This window comes from Montipora capricornis, chromosome 6 (assembly GCF_036669925.1).
Source record: "Montipora capricornis isolate CH-2021 chromosome 6, ASM3666992v2, whole genome shotgun sequence".
Lineage (NCBI taxonomy): Eukaryota > Metazoa > Cnidaria > Anthozoa > Scleractinia > Acroporidae > Montipora > Montipora capricornis.
This window is the reverse complement of record NC_090888.1, coordinates 29197241-29211031: the sequence shown is the minus strand read 5'-3', so window position 1 is coordinate 29211031 and position 13791 is coordinate 29197241. Positions and strand designations below refer to the sequence as shown.

General features: G+C 37.0%; 2 pseudogenes; one reads left to right on the top strand and one right to left on the bottom strand.

The window, feature by feature from the left end:
• Positions 1 to 7323: 7323 nt before the first annotated feature.
• Positions 7324 to 9463, top strand: LOC138053574 (uncharacterized; annotated as a pseudogene).
• A 599-nt stretch (positions 9464 to 10062) lies between these two features.
• On the bottom strand, positions 10063 to 10663 carry LOC138053573 (uncharacterized; annotated as a pseudogene).
• Between the last annotated feature and the right edge of the window lie 3128 nt (positions 10664 to 13791).

Genomic DNA, 13791 nt, shown 5'->3' with positions numbered 1-13791 from the left:
GGCAATATTCCACCCAAGTGCTCTCAAGGCCATCGTTCCATAAAAATAAAAAAAAACCTGCTTTGCATTTGTGAAGCCAACCACATGGCAAGTTTGCTTAATGGAATATCAAATTATAGTCTGCCACAGGCTTTTCTTAAATAGTGATTACTCACGTTAAAAGAGGATAGCCTCCATCACCAAGAAGGTGTGCGTCTTCTCCAAATTTGTGTTGACTTGTTCTGAACAACTCTTGAATCATGCACTGACCCTGGCCAGCCAGTGAATGTATCAAGAAGCATCATATTGTCATCCCAAACAACCTTGAAATAAAATCAAAATGAAAAATACTTTGCCATTTTTAGGTTCTTTTTTTTGTAGAGAAAGGTTGTCCTAGCTAGGACAGTTACACTTCCGCTAATATTGAATAACTGAATATTTTCATCGGGTTGCCTTTACATCAAATGTCTGAAATGTTGGCTGTCACTCCAATATGACCATGAACCCCATGACTTATACATAACAATCACTTTGTAATGAAATTTATGTAATGAGTTATGTTCTTTTCTTAAATTTATTTTCCTGGTAGTTTTGTAAGGTGGTAGTGTTTTGCCATAACCCCAATTAAATTACTTGCAACTGAAGAGCATGGAACTTTTTTCTGGACACATATGCCTGTGGTTCCTCCATTGGTGCCCTTATTCGTAGAGAGTACCATCAACTGCGCCCACAACACCAGAAAATCTGCCCATAGATTGGTCTCTAAAACTGTCAACGGTTTCTCTCATCTGTGCAGCTATATACATAAACATAATAAAATCATTACATTTTGCAAACCATACAGCTCTAGCAGAGAAAACGTTGAAAGATTAAAAGAAAGCACGGAAAAACTTGGTATATTACCAGTAGGCCACTTTATGTATTGGTTTCTTATGGCCAAGAGACTTTTAGTGACCCGATGCATTGCTCTTGTGACACTGCTAAGTGTAACGTTAAATCTATCAGCAACAAGTCGTGTGCTGTCCTGGTTCGCCATACACCAAAGGTAAATGCTGTTCATCAATGCTATTTAAAACTGGTACTTAGACTTAAAATACAAGAAACACAAGGCAGGTCATATGGCCAGTGACATCGAACGAAGGAGGTATTTCATGAAATTAAACAAGCATCAATGTCGTTGTTTGATAACTGGACTATATACAAAAGATCAATTAAAGACCAGGTAAGACTTCCCGAGTGTTATTGACCCTGTAATAATCCGACTTCCGTATGAATAACAAATAGAGGTCGGTGTACAGGTCCCGTACGAATAGCCATTTTGTAAAAGATAATAATAACTGTACTAGCCTTAAAGCATAAAAGTACCGAACACAAACCTGAGTTGTCAAACTTTTGATTTAACTTCTCAAGCTCTTGGCAGCAATAGCATTCGTCAGCTGTCGACATTGAAATACACTCACTGCAAATGCACCATTCGGTGTTCCCGGTTCTCATGCTTGATGTGAACACTTCTGGGGAATCCTCACCTTCATCATCCTCGGATTGAATTAGTTCTTCCCCTGGGGGATTTGTCGGCTCGAACTGAAAAGGCTCCACTCCGCTCATAATAAAATAAATACCTCGATAAAGGCCACAAAATTACAAGCTTGGTATTTTATTTCCGTCCCTGATCGTCCCCATATCATACGTCACAACTCTGTATTAGAAACTGCTGACCCCTAATTGATGCCCACGGTTCCAGCGGCTAAAGCGGGTGAAAATGGCAACTTCAAACTCGTATTTTTCTTAAGTAAAAAGCAATTGGTACAAATAATGTAGCGAATCTTGTTTTTTTCTTCGTAGTCTTTCATATGACATTAAGTTGATTTTTGGCTTCAGTTCCCCTTTAAGATAGAGGTTTGGTTGATCAACAAAGTTCTTTGTATTTTATTTTGAAAAAGAGAAAGGAGGCGTTAGTCAATGAAGGAAAATTAGTTAATCAAGCAAGGTTTCATAATTAGAGTTTTAATTAACTGTTGTGGCTTAAAGTGGCATACAAAACCACTTTCCTTTATTGAATTCATGTTTTCCATATTTTAGACCAGCTAGAGTTAAAGTTAAGAAGAAATTTTAATTTATTATAGTTTACCACACTTTATTTAGAAACTCTAAGTGTTATTAGATAAAGATTTTTTGAAGCAACATTTCACAACATATATTCATGGGTGGAATTTCTGCCTGACTTTTTTTTTCAAATCTGTTTCTCATCATGCACAGACAATTATTAATCTGAATCAAAAATAATTTTGTTAAGTTAAATACCTTACTGCAAGCTAAGCCACCAGGGTTCGTACAGGTCATGGAATCGAAGTATTTCAGTTTCCAGGCCTGGAAAGTCATGGAATTTAATTGAAAATTATAGTTACGTGTGGTACGTAAATTATTGCAGAAGTGGAAGCAAGGACAAAATAAAATGCAGACGAGTTATGTCAGAAAATACTCCAAACACAAGGACGATTTTAACAATTTTCGAAACTGGCAGCTAAACTTTCGGTCATGGAAAAGGTCATGGAAAGTCATGGAATTTGAAAAACTCTTTAGAGTACGAACCCTGGCCACATACAGAATCAAGAAATCGCAGAATTTTGAAAAAAATATTTCACACAAACCCAAATATATATTCCCCTTGTTTGAAGATGACATAAGATCCACATTTGGCCCCCAACAAATTTCATCTTTAAACATGTTTGTCTGCATTTAAGTGGAACAAATGTGATATTTGTCTTACGTTTACACCACATTTGTTTATATTTGTAATCAGAGCAAATGCATCATTATCCTATTTATCTTGAGGATAAATATCATATTCGTCGGTCAATTTGAATATGGACAAATATGACAAATGTCATATTTGAATCATCTTTGCACAAGATTTATCTCAAATCAAATCTATTTTTTCGCCAAGTGAGAGGGGGGACCAGAGAACCTCTTAATACATTCCCTGCAATACTGATTAAGTATACCAGGGTCAGTCTGCAATTTCTTTTTTGAGTTCAACTTATCAACAATTAAGATGGAAAATAAAAACTGATCAAAACGTGTCATACTTCAATGTAACTCATTGAGTGGTATACCCCCTAATGGAAATGATGCCATATAAATATTTAACTTGTGTACAATATTTACCAGCACTAATTTTGTTTGTTGTTTGTAAAAATAATAAAACTGTTTCAATATTGTATAATTAACAACTATGTAAGAGGTTATTAATTTTGTCAGTTGCTTTGCACATAAAATACAAACACATTACACACTACCTGTATTGATAGTAGATATTTCCAGTTTCCAGAAGCTGATGGGTTCAAAATCCATACTGGAGAACAACACAGGCTCCAAAGGTGGCAACTGGTTCCTAGCCCTACCCATAACAAAATAGAGTATATTTTTAGTATCTACCATATATACACTTGGTATACTTGATGTAGAGTTTTAGTATGTGCAAAAAGTATACTTTTTGTATGATTGATGTATACTTTTTATATTAGTAATTTGGAACAGCTTGAAGTATACTATTAGTTTAACACATGGGGGAACAGTTTTCTAAGAGTATACACAGTTTACACCCAATATACTCCAAGCATACCTCTTGTATACGTATACTTTCTTGTATACATATACAACACTTTTTTTAACTCTCACCTTGTGCACACAAAGTATATTTTTTGTATACATTGTGGTACAAAACATTCTAGTTTACAAAACACTCTTGAAATACAGCAGAATTATAGAAACCTGCAGGACCCAGTCATATACGAGCATGACTAGGAGGAACAACTACAGTCTGTTAAATTCAACATCAGATTATCGCTATGGAGAAATCATGTTTTATGTTAATGTTATCTACAGTGCCCAATTTCTTCATTTTGTAGTGATACTTGCAAACGCAAAGCACCTAACCCTTGCAAAATAACTCTGGCAATTCCTAGGAATAGGAACGACATTTTGGGCAATAGCTGGATTTGTTCTTGAACAAGATCAGAAAAATCAAGAAGAATAGCTTGAAATAACTTATGAATAGAAGTGCACACACCCCGCTCCTGTAAAATAACATTCCAGCAAATTCCAGTGTGCTGGAAACTAAACAAAACCCATTGCAGTCAGGCTATTAATAATTATTACTATAGCTCACAGACAAAAAAAATTGAATTCAGATTTCAAAGCAGTTACATTTTTTATTGCATGTACCTAAACATTTAATTCATGTCAAAATCTTTGGATTCGGTTCTTGTTTTAAATTTAAAGACAAAAAAAGCTTTTAAACATTTCAGATAACCACAGAACTATAACAAGTCTGCCAAAAGTGATACCCAAATATATCAAACCATAACTGGTTGAGGAGACAGAATTGGCTGCTAAGCATTTTTTTCTGCTGTAAAGGACCTTTTCCTGCTGCCCCATCAAATAATTTTTCAGGACGTGTCTCTGTATACTCTTACATGGCAAATACAGTATATATATTTAAGTGATGCATGTAGTGATTCCTCTAAATCATTGATCATTTCTATTACAATTTAAGTACACAGGGAATTTTTTCAATTCCCAAACTGGGTTAAAAATGGCAAATTTTTGGGTTATATTTGTGATTTCAGTGGGAATTTCCCAAACTGGGATTTAATAAAAACCAACATAACCCCAAAGATGGGATTATATTGCCCAATACAATCCCAACAATGGGATTATACTGACCCCATATAATCCCAACAATGGGATGATATGTATCCCCAGTAATACCCTCAAGAAAGGTACACAAATGACCTAGCAACCTATTTTTACTCCAAAAAAATAACCCATGCTAGTAAATTATCAAGCTAGAATGACAAATGACCCACAAAAAATACTAACAGTAACATATGATGTTTAATGAACTACACTTGGATTTTAGGTTAACTACTATCCATACAATACTACAAACATTTAATTCTTCTCAAAATGTCAAACAATAATAATTAAAAAATACATCACAGAATCTTGTTATAGTATCGATCCCACAAATAAGTTAAATATAGCAACAGAATTAGTACCCATGGCAGTAATTAATTTTGTAATTTATCCTTGTCTTAACCATTTGCAGCTTTGATAAATAAGCTTTAACTTAGGATAAATCACTGAACGTCATTAATAACAAAACTAAACCATTCACACCTGTTTTCTTCCTCTGCTCATTTCAGCAAGTGGGGTTGACATTATTTTACTGCATAGCTGAGCTGAGAAGGACTACATTAAATTTCTACTTTGTAATGAATTCCAAGAGTTAAGGTAGGCAGTTACTGCAGAGTTTCTCTCCACTGATTAGTCCTTCCAAGCAGTTAATAAACAAAGGAAGAAGTACCATCTGAGAATTAAAAAATTACTTCCAAATACCAAACAAGTACTGAATTCAAAGCTTTAAAAAATGGAAAATAAGTACCCTGGACACTTGCATTTCAATGGGGCGCTACAACTATTTGTTTTAAGATGACATTCTTAACCAAACGCAAGATTTGAGCTCAGTTGGAATCAGATTTACTACAGTGTAGATTACCAATGAATTTTTTTAATTTACCACAAAACATTCACTTCAGAATATATGTAATAAAATTGTTCCCCTCTCTTGTCAACAGAAAATAAACAGTTTTTTATATGGCAATTTCTTTATGAACAGTAACACCACCTAGAGAGCTTACATTTTCCTTAAGAGTCACATAGTTGTGCCTAACAAGTTTCTTTACACCAAACCTGACATCACCTGACTAGGGGTCAAATTTGTCAAGTTACTCTGTTTGACATCAAACTTTGATTTTTAAAATGTCAACAGATTTCTCCCTTGTCACGAGTTTTCCAAACACTGCTTAAATTACTACTTGTGAGGAGGTTAATGTGGAAGGAGCTTTAAAAGGGAACTGAAGGCAAAAATCAAGTATTTTTTTTCTTATACTTTAGACCCAGGACATTGATGTTTGACACTCTTTTTGCCATTTGGGCCTTTTTTTTAACTTCAAATAAAAGTTTTTCCTGTGGTTTTAGGCTATTGGCATTGTGGCTCAGAATAGGTGTGTCAGTGGTCACTTTAGGAGTCTATGACGTATGATATGGGGAACATGTGCGAGAGACTTGATGAACAGAGGCAGGATTTTAGGGATTTTGAGTGATGTTGACCTTGTTTTTTTACCTCAGTAAGAATGATTTGCGACATTTAAGACGGAAAGATGCCTATAAGCAGTCCTCTGCGCTTGTGATGTATTCATTGGAAACTTGGACATGAAAGCGCAAGTTAAAACTATTAGAAACATTCGCCGGACGACGTATGTTTTTTAATACATAGGATTGTTTTTATTATTATGAAATTCACCTGGTTTGGACATTTGTTTACCTAAATTGTTTTCAGTATAGTGAAAGAAGTCAAATCACGTTCGACAGCTGTAAAGAGTGCATATGGTCCGAGCTTGAAATAAACATTGAGCTTGCCAGATCTGTTCTCCTGTGACTTGTGTCATTTTAGTTAATTCCATAATTATTGTCAGCTTCTAAACGCTTCTAAAGTTAATATTGCGACAGTTTTAGGGTAGTGATTGAATTATATTTAGAGTTAGCGTGGTGCTTCAAAGTCAGTAGACGGAAATCCCATGACTGCGATTTCGTAAACTACTAAGCTCGATTTACAATGCACGTCATGTTCCTTGCGCAACTAGTAATGTGTTATCGCACCTTTTCGAAAATTTCAGGCTGATTTTTCCGGTCTTGCGGCGATCTTTTTGGTATAAATAAAGCTATCCATTTTGTGTAAGACTCAGTACTCACTTTATGTGCATATAGATCGTTAATGGTGTATAGACCTTTTCGGCTTGTACATTTTGTTTTCCCAATACAGATCAGGTGATAATACTCAGGAGGCTTGGTCTTTTGTTTTGTTCATTAAAAAGAGTGCATGCAGGCATATTCATGCTTGTATGCCCTCATTTTAATGAACAAAACAAAAGACCAAACCTCCTGAGTATTATCACATGATCTGTATTGGGAAAACAAAATGTACAAGCCGAAAAGGTCTATTGTTGTGATGTTGGATGCTCGAATGATTCTCGATCTGTTCGCAAGGAGCATGGAATAAGTTTCCACCGTCTTCCTACACAAAATTCTCTTGTACAAAAGTGGTTACCAAAGATACTCGGGTGTGTTCTGATCACTTCAAGCCTGACTGCTTTGAACCTGATCTTAAAGCAGAACTTCTTAGGTTGAAAGCAACATGTACATTGAAGCCGGATGCACTACCAACAATTTTTGTCCATCGGCCAAGAAAGAAGCCTCGACTGTCGTCTGAAAACCGTTTGCATGACAGAGCAAAGCAAGAGGTAAGAGTATGAATTAATTTTAGCTACATGCAACTCGAAGTACTTTCTTATCTTACATGTGGAGGAAACACTCGCGCAATTGCTCATTAAGTCACGAAATGTCTGCTTTGGTTTGCAGTATATTGCATCACTCACCACGACACACCATATTTCCCCTACGAATGTTGTGGAACTTAGTACCTCCACTGAATGTAATTCAGCAGCTGTCTCCCACAATTCCCAGGGTGTGCATGCAGAACCTGTAGCTAGTACCACCATTGAATGTTACCCGGAAGTTGGCTGCCTAAATTCCCAGGGCATAGATCATAGTGAGGTTGCATTAGAGAGGCCATTGCAGCAACTTAATGTGGATTCAACGAAAGCAAATAAAACAAGTATACCAATACATAAGCTTACCAGTGATGTTGGGTGTCAAATTAATACACGAGGAGCACAACTTATGATGAAATCAACTGAGTCTCAAACTTACAAGTTTTGATTTGATGTGATCCTGTGTGACCAAAGTACTCAAACTGATGAAGACTTTCACAGAGAGGAAGTGATCTCTTCTGATGAGGTAGACCCTTCCCATGAACAGAAAATCACCCCTGACAATTCACCTCAAAAGGATCCATCTTATGTACCATTGAAAAATGATGAAATGTCAGATCATTCAAACAGTTCACAGTCAAAAACTGAACATTCAAAAAGTGTCGACCCACAAGATGATGTTAAGTTCCTTGTTTTCAAACAAGAATAAGTGAAGCTTTTTAAAAGATGTCCCGAGTGTGGTGCAGGCATAAGAAAAAAATATGAATCTACCCAGGGTTCTCAGTTGCTTGTTACACTTAAGTGCATAAATGGCCACACCTACTTCTGGAACAGCCAGCCAATGATCAAAGGGATGGCTGCTGGAAACCTTTTGATGTCCTCGTCGATTCTTCTAAGTGGGGCCCCTTACGCCAAGATAGTTGTGAAAAAACATTTTGTAACATTCAAGACTCATATTTATTTCCAGTAATTGATGAAATTTGGGAGGGAGAACAAAATTCTGTTTTTAATGATTTGAAAGACAAAGAGTTGTGGCTTTCTGGGGATGGTCGCTGTGAGAGCCCAGGGCATAACGCAAAATATGGCACCTACACTATGATCGATCAACATAGTGACAAAATAGTCGACTTCCAAATTGTTCAGGTCAGCGAAGTGACCAGCAGTAATGCCATGGAGAGAGAAGGATTTAAAAGGTGCATGGAAAATATCCAGGGTAAAGGGGCAAAAGTGAAGGTTGTGGCAACTGATCGCCATGTAAGCATAAAGTCAGATATGAAACGCATCTACCCTGATGTGGATCACCAGTTTGATGTGTGGCATTTAGCGAAAAGTGTCACTAAAAAACTAACTGAAAAGGCAAAGAAGACGGACTGTAGTGATCTTTTTCCCTGGATCAAGTCAGTCTCCAACCATCTCTGGTGGTGTGCCACACATGCAATGGGGACAAGGAACTCTTACGGGAGAAGTGGATATCAATTGTCCACCACACTGCCAACATCCACCAGTGGGACAGTGCAGATTATTATCATGAATGTCCCCACCCACCCATCCCAATAAATGTGGCCAGAACCAAGAGATGGCTAAGGCCAGGTTCACCAGCACATGAGGCATTAAAAGAAGTGGTATTTGACAAAAATCTACTTAAAGACATCCAGCAGTTGACACTCAGCTGTCACACTGGATCTTTTGAGGTGTATCACAGCGTCCAGACAAAATACCTCCCCAAGTGGCAGCACTTTTGGTATAAGGGCATGGTTGCTCGAACACAGCTGGCAGCCCTTGACCACAATTCCAACACCAGCAGAGGCCATGCTACTGCTTCAAGGGGAGAAAACGAGGGAGAGCTTCGTTTCAAGGTGGTCTTCCCCAAAAGAAGTAAAGAGTGGATTGCAAAACCAATTATGGAGAAGACAACAAGGGATCACATACGCCCAGTGGTGGATGCAATTGTCACAAGGAAGTGTCAAGATGCTGCTGAAAGAAGTGCCACTCTCACAGCACCACATACTCCACGCAACATTGCTTGCACCCCTCGACCAGATAAGGCATATGTTATTGCAAGGGACACATCTAGATTTTCTGATACTTGAATGAATTTGAAGTAATGGTTATTGAAGGGCTTTTCGCAATGTGTTCACTCACTCTGGAATTTTTTTTGTACATGTACACCAAAGAAAAAAATTTTAGCTTTTTGGTGCTTTGCTCTGGGAAATGTTATTTCCATTTAACTTTCAAAACAAACTGTTCCCAAGTTTAGGTTACTTAAAGCAATGATGTTGGTGTGCTGAACAATATAATAACAGGCCATCTTTCCCAGTCAGCCCTTCAACAATTACTACTTCTATTATCGTTATTAGCAACAGCTCTTTTATACACGCCATCCAATCTATACATCGAAACCAACAGCAAACAGTACATTTTTTTCAAATTTCAAATTAAAATTTATTCAGAACAAACCATGCATATTGTGCTTGATCATGGCTATTAATTATAAATATTTCGAAGGTGAATTGAACAACTTGTTGAAAATCCAAAGAAAATAATTAAAATAATTAGGTTAATTTTAGAGATCAGTGTAAAAGTATTAAAATTAGCCGAAGACGAGTACTATTTTTGGCAAAACATAAATTTCTAGAAAGTCGATATCAATAAAGCATGCTAAAATCCACTATTGATTGTTCTAAAAAATTTAATTTAAATCGATTTCGGCCGGTTTGAATACGGCATATTCCCCAGTCTCCTCTGGAAATTCATTTCTAATTGCTTTCACAACACTGGAATCACTCACCGGTTTTTCCTTCCCAGTACACCATGAACCCAGCAAGTCAACTGATGGTAAGCTGCTAAACGCCATGTTCTAGAAGAGATCAAAAATATGCGAATTATATGATGAACAAATAACTTTTGTGGCTACATTTTCAAAACAACTATTCTTCTCGATGGGTTCCGGTAAGGGATTACAGCGTGCGTTGTGAATTGCAACAAGGGCAGTATTTTAGCACGTCTGTATCGACAAACACAATTCTAAACTTTGCGTGGTCAGTTATGCATTCAACCCCTGACTCGTTGAACTTTTGATTAAGAGCCTCCAATTCTTGACAACAAATACATTCATCGGCCCTCGACATTTGGACACAATTGCCCCCACAAATGCACCATTCGGTGTTTCCAACTCTGTTATCAAAATTAGCTCCGCTGTCTCCTTCGTCGCCAGTTTCTTCTTCCGAGCCCACTGGTTCTTCACCAGGAGGATAGGTTGGCTCAAACAGGAATGGATGTACACCGCTCATGTTGGAAATAACGAAGGAAATCCGTAACAGAATGACAAGTTTCAGCTGATACCGCCTGTTTTCTTCTTGTTTACGAAAGCAGTGTTCCCCATATCATACATCATAGCATACCGCTGACACGCATTACGTGCCCGCAATGAAAAGGCCCGAAAAGCGGGAAAAACACAGTTTCAAAGCTAATTTTCTCGGGAAAACAAAGAAGCGGACAGGAATAACTATCCACACTCGACTTTATTGATGTTAGACTTTCTAAAAAAAATGTTACAAAAAATAACAATTTTTGCCTTCAGTTCTCCTTTAATTTCTGATGGACTGCTGACTCCATTAGGGGTCCTTGAGGATTCACTGTCACTACTGTCACAAGCAGAGAGACAGAGTTGATAATGATAACCCACTGTCTGATAAATTTTGGGCAGCATTATCCTAAGACACATGGAAACAAGTTGTTGGTGTGCTCAATCATGTTAACAACAGTTATTGTCAAGCAGTGACATCAATATACGGTTTTGGTGATCATGGTAACCGTTTTGGCTAAGCCACTTTAAAAATTTAAACAAGGGATATAGAAGAAGTGTAATCTCAGTAGAGTCTGTCACCTTTTTTAAAAAGCTGTTACAGCTGAGTAAATGTATGCTCTATGGGACCTTGATGGTACAGGTGATCTGGACTCAGTTACATACTGTAGGCTCAATTTTCTTACTGAACAACAACTCTGCTATGGGTGTGTTTTTTAGTGCAACATGTCACTCAAATATTAATGAGTTAAAGAAAACTAATGTGGAGAAACAATAACCTGTTCTGGGGATGTTTTATCCAAAGCTTTGTGAAATTGCAGATGTCTTTCTCTTCACATGTTCACGTACTGGATATAAAAATGTTACTCCTTGTTTATTGCCAGCATGATCAGGAAAGTCTAAAATGTATGAATAAGTTTCTTATAGGTTGTTACAGGCAACCAGATTGGTACCTAAATAGCACAACCTTTTTTTATGAAAAGGGATATACATATCTCTGAGCGGTTGCTTGGGAGGTAGACCTAAACAGGATTCACACTTGGAACTGAGAAAAAAAATTTCATGGCTTTTAATCAAATCCCACAAACTCAAAATTGGCATATATTGCAGACCCACTCGATAATTCAATGTTTTGATGCTTCACACAAATCCTCTCAAATTTCTTTATTTTCCAAACATCAGCTTAAACAATATTATTTAGATGAGAGTGGCTCTAATTTATGAAATTACTATCTTGTTGACAGTTTTGTGTGTTGATAACTTTCTATACATGCACAAAATCAGCTTTTGGGTATAAACGAAACACATCATCACCAACTAAGTCATATATCATATCATATCATATATCTTTATTCACCCTCGGATTTTTAGAGCAGCTTCCAACCGTGATACACCACAGAGGACAGACCACAACACCGGGAACTACATTCCCTACTCTTTGCAACAAGTGTGCGGGTTCTTTTACGTTCCACAGGATTATGAACATTGAAGGGTTGTGAGATGGGACCTCCGGCTTATCGTCCTTATCCGAGAAGACTAGAGAGTCTAACCATTTGCAGATGTAATTACAAAGGCAGCACTTTCTACTCAGTTATTTAAAGAGGCTGAATGTCGGTTCGGCCAGAGTTGAACTCACGACCTCCCGGGTGACAGCCCGGTGCTCAACGAACTGAGCCACCGGTGCACGGTAATGTCAATGCATGTAGTCCACAGAAGGCTGCATGCTACAAGGTGAAAGAGGGCGATAAACTTGTTCTGAACTTTTTCCCAGGTGCATTTTCCTGCTGTCCCATCAAAGAATTTCTTCAGAAAGTGTCTCTTAGTCCTTCATGCATGGTAACTAAAATGGAAACATATACATGGACATGTATACTTCAATGATGCAAGCCCTGATTCCTCTAAATCAGTGATGATTTCAATCAATTACGGTTAGTGTGTGAAGAGTAGCTCCCTTTACTTACAAACATCAGTAATAATTTTCTCAGGCATTAATTCTGCATTGAAAAGTGACAGCATTTACGAGAACGAATCATTTTGTCAATCGTATATATGTATTTATTAATTTGCCGTATGAGGACTTTTATACCAAATCGTTTACTTTACCATTTGATATAAAACTCCATTTTTTTTGTTAAAAGGTTTACCAATTAATACAGGGTTATAGCATTTAAGCCAAATTAAGTATCCTGGCCCGAAAATTTGACTTGAAGGTACTCTGCATATAAAACATCCTTTGAAACGAGAACAAATCATTTTCACTCTCGAAACCATGAAACGCAGACAAGAATCAGGAATAGGCATCTCGTTTATCGATAGCTAGAACACGGGCAAAATACATGAATAAACATACTACAAACTACAGCTAACCAAGATGTAAGATAACAACAATACTGTACAAACTGGTGAAAACCTATCTGAAAGATTAAATATAATAACAAAAAAGATAACAAATACAAGAAAATTTAGAGAGAGATGCCGTCAATTGACCTTGAACCTGCAAAGAACACCATATATACCTGATAACAAATAATTATGCACACTGTCAAAATAACTCACGCGACAAATACCAACACATGCATAGCTAGACTATCAACCCTGTCAATAAAATAAAGAAAGAGAACAGAGAACTTGAAAAACCAAAGAAATTAAATCTCTAAACTTTTTGAAACTGATAACAAAGCTTCTAAATTATCTTTAACGTAACCATCCTTGCCTTTGTCTGAAGACCAACGTCCATGGCGCTTAAATAACCTATCATTAACACCTGCATTCCCAGTGGCGGTAGCGCCCCCTGATCTAAGACTATGGAGGCCGAATAACTTAGTGGAATAACCTAATTGAGAAAAAGCATGCAAAAGTACGGGTATAGGAAATGCCTGTGCTCCTTAAAGTATAAGATGCATTAGATTTTACGAAATGTAACGACCGAAAAACATTAAGTTAGAGGAGAAATCAATACCAGCTGTCTGGATGTATCTATTTAACAAAGTATAAGGGCAAGTAATATGCCCAGTCTTAGCCAACATAACAACATTTCCATTTCTGTAAATATCAGTCTTACTCTTGGCAATAAATAGTCCAACGTATTTGTCTTTACAAAACTTAACATCACAA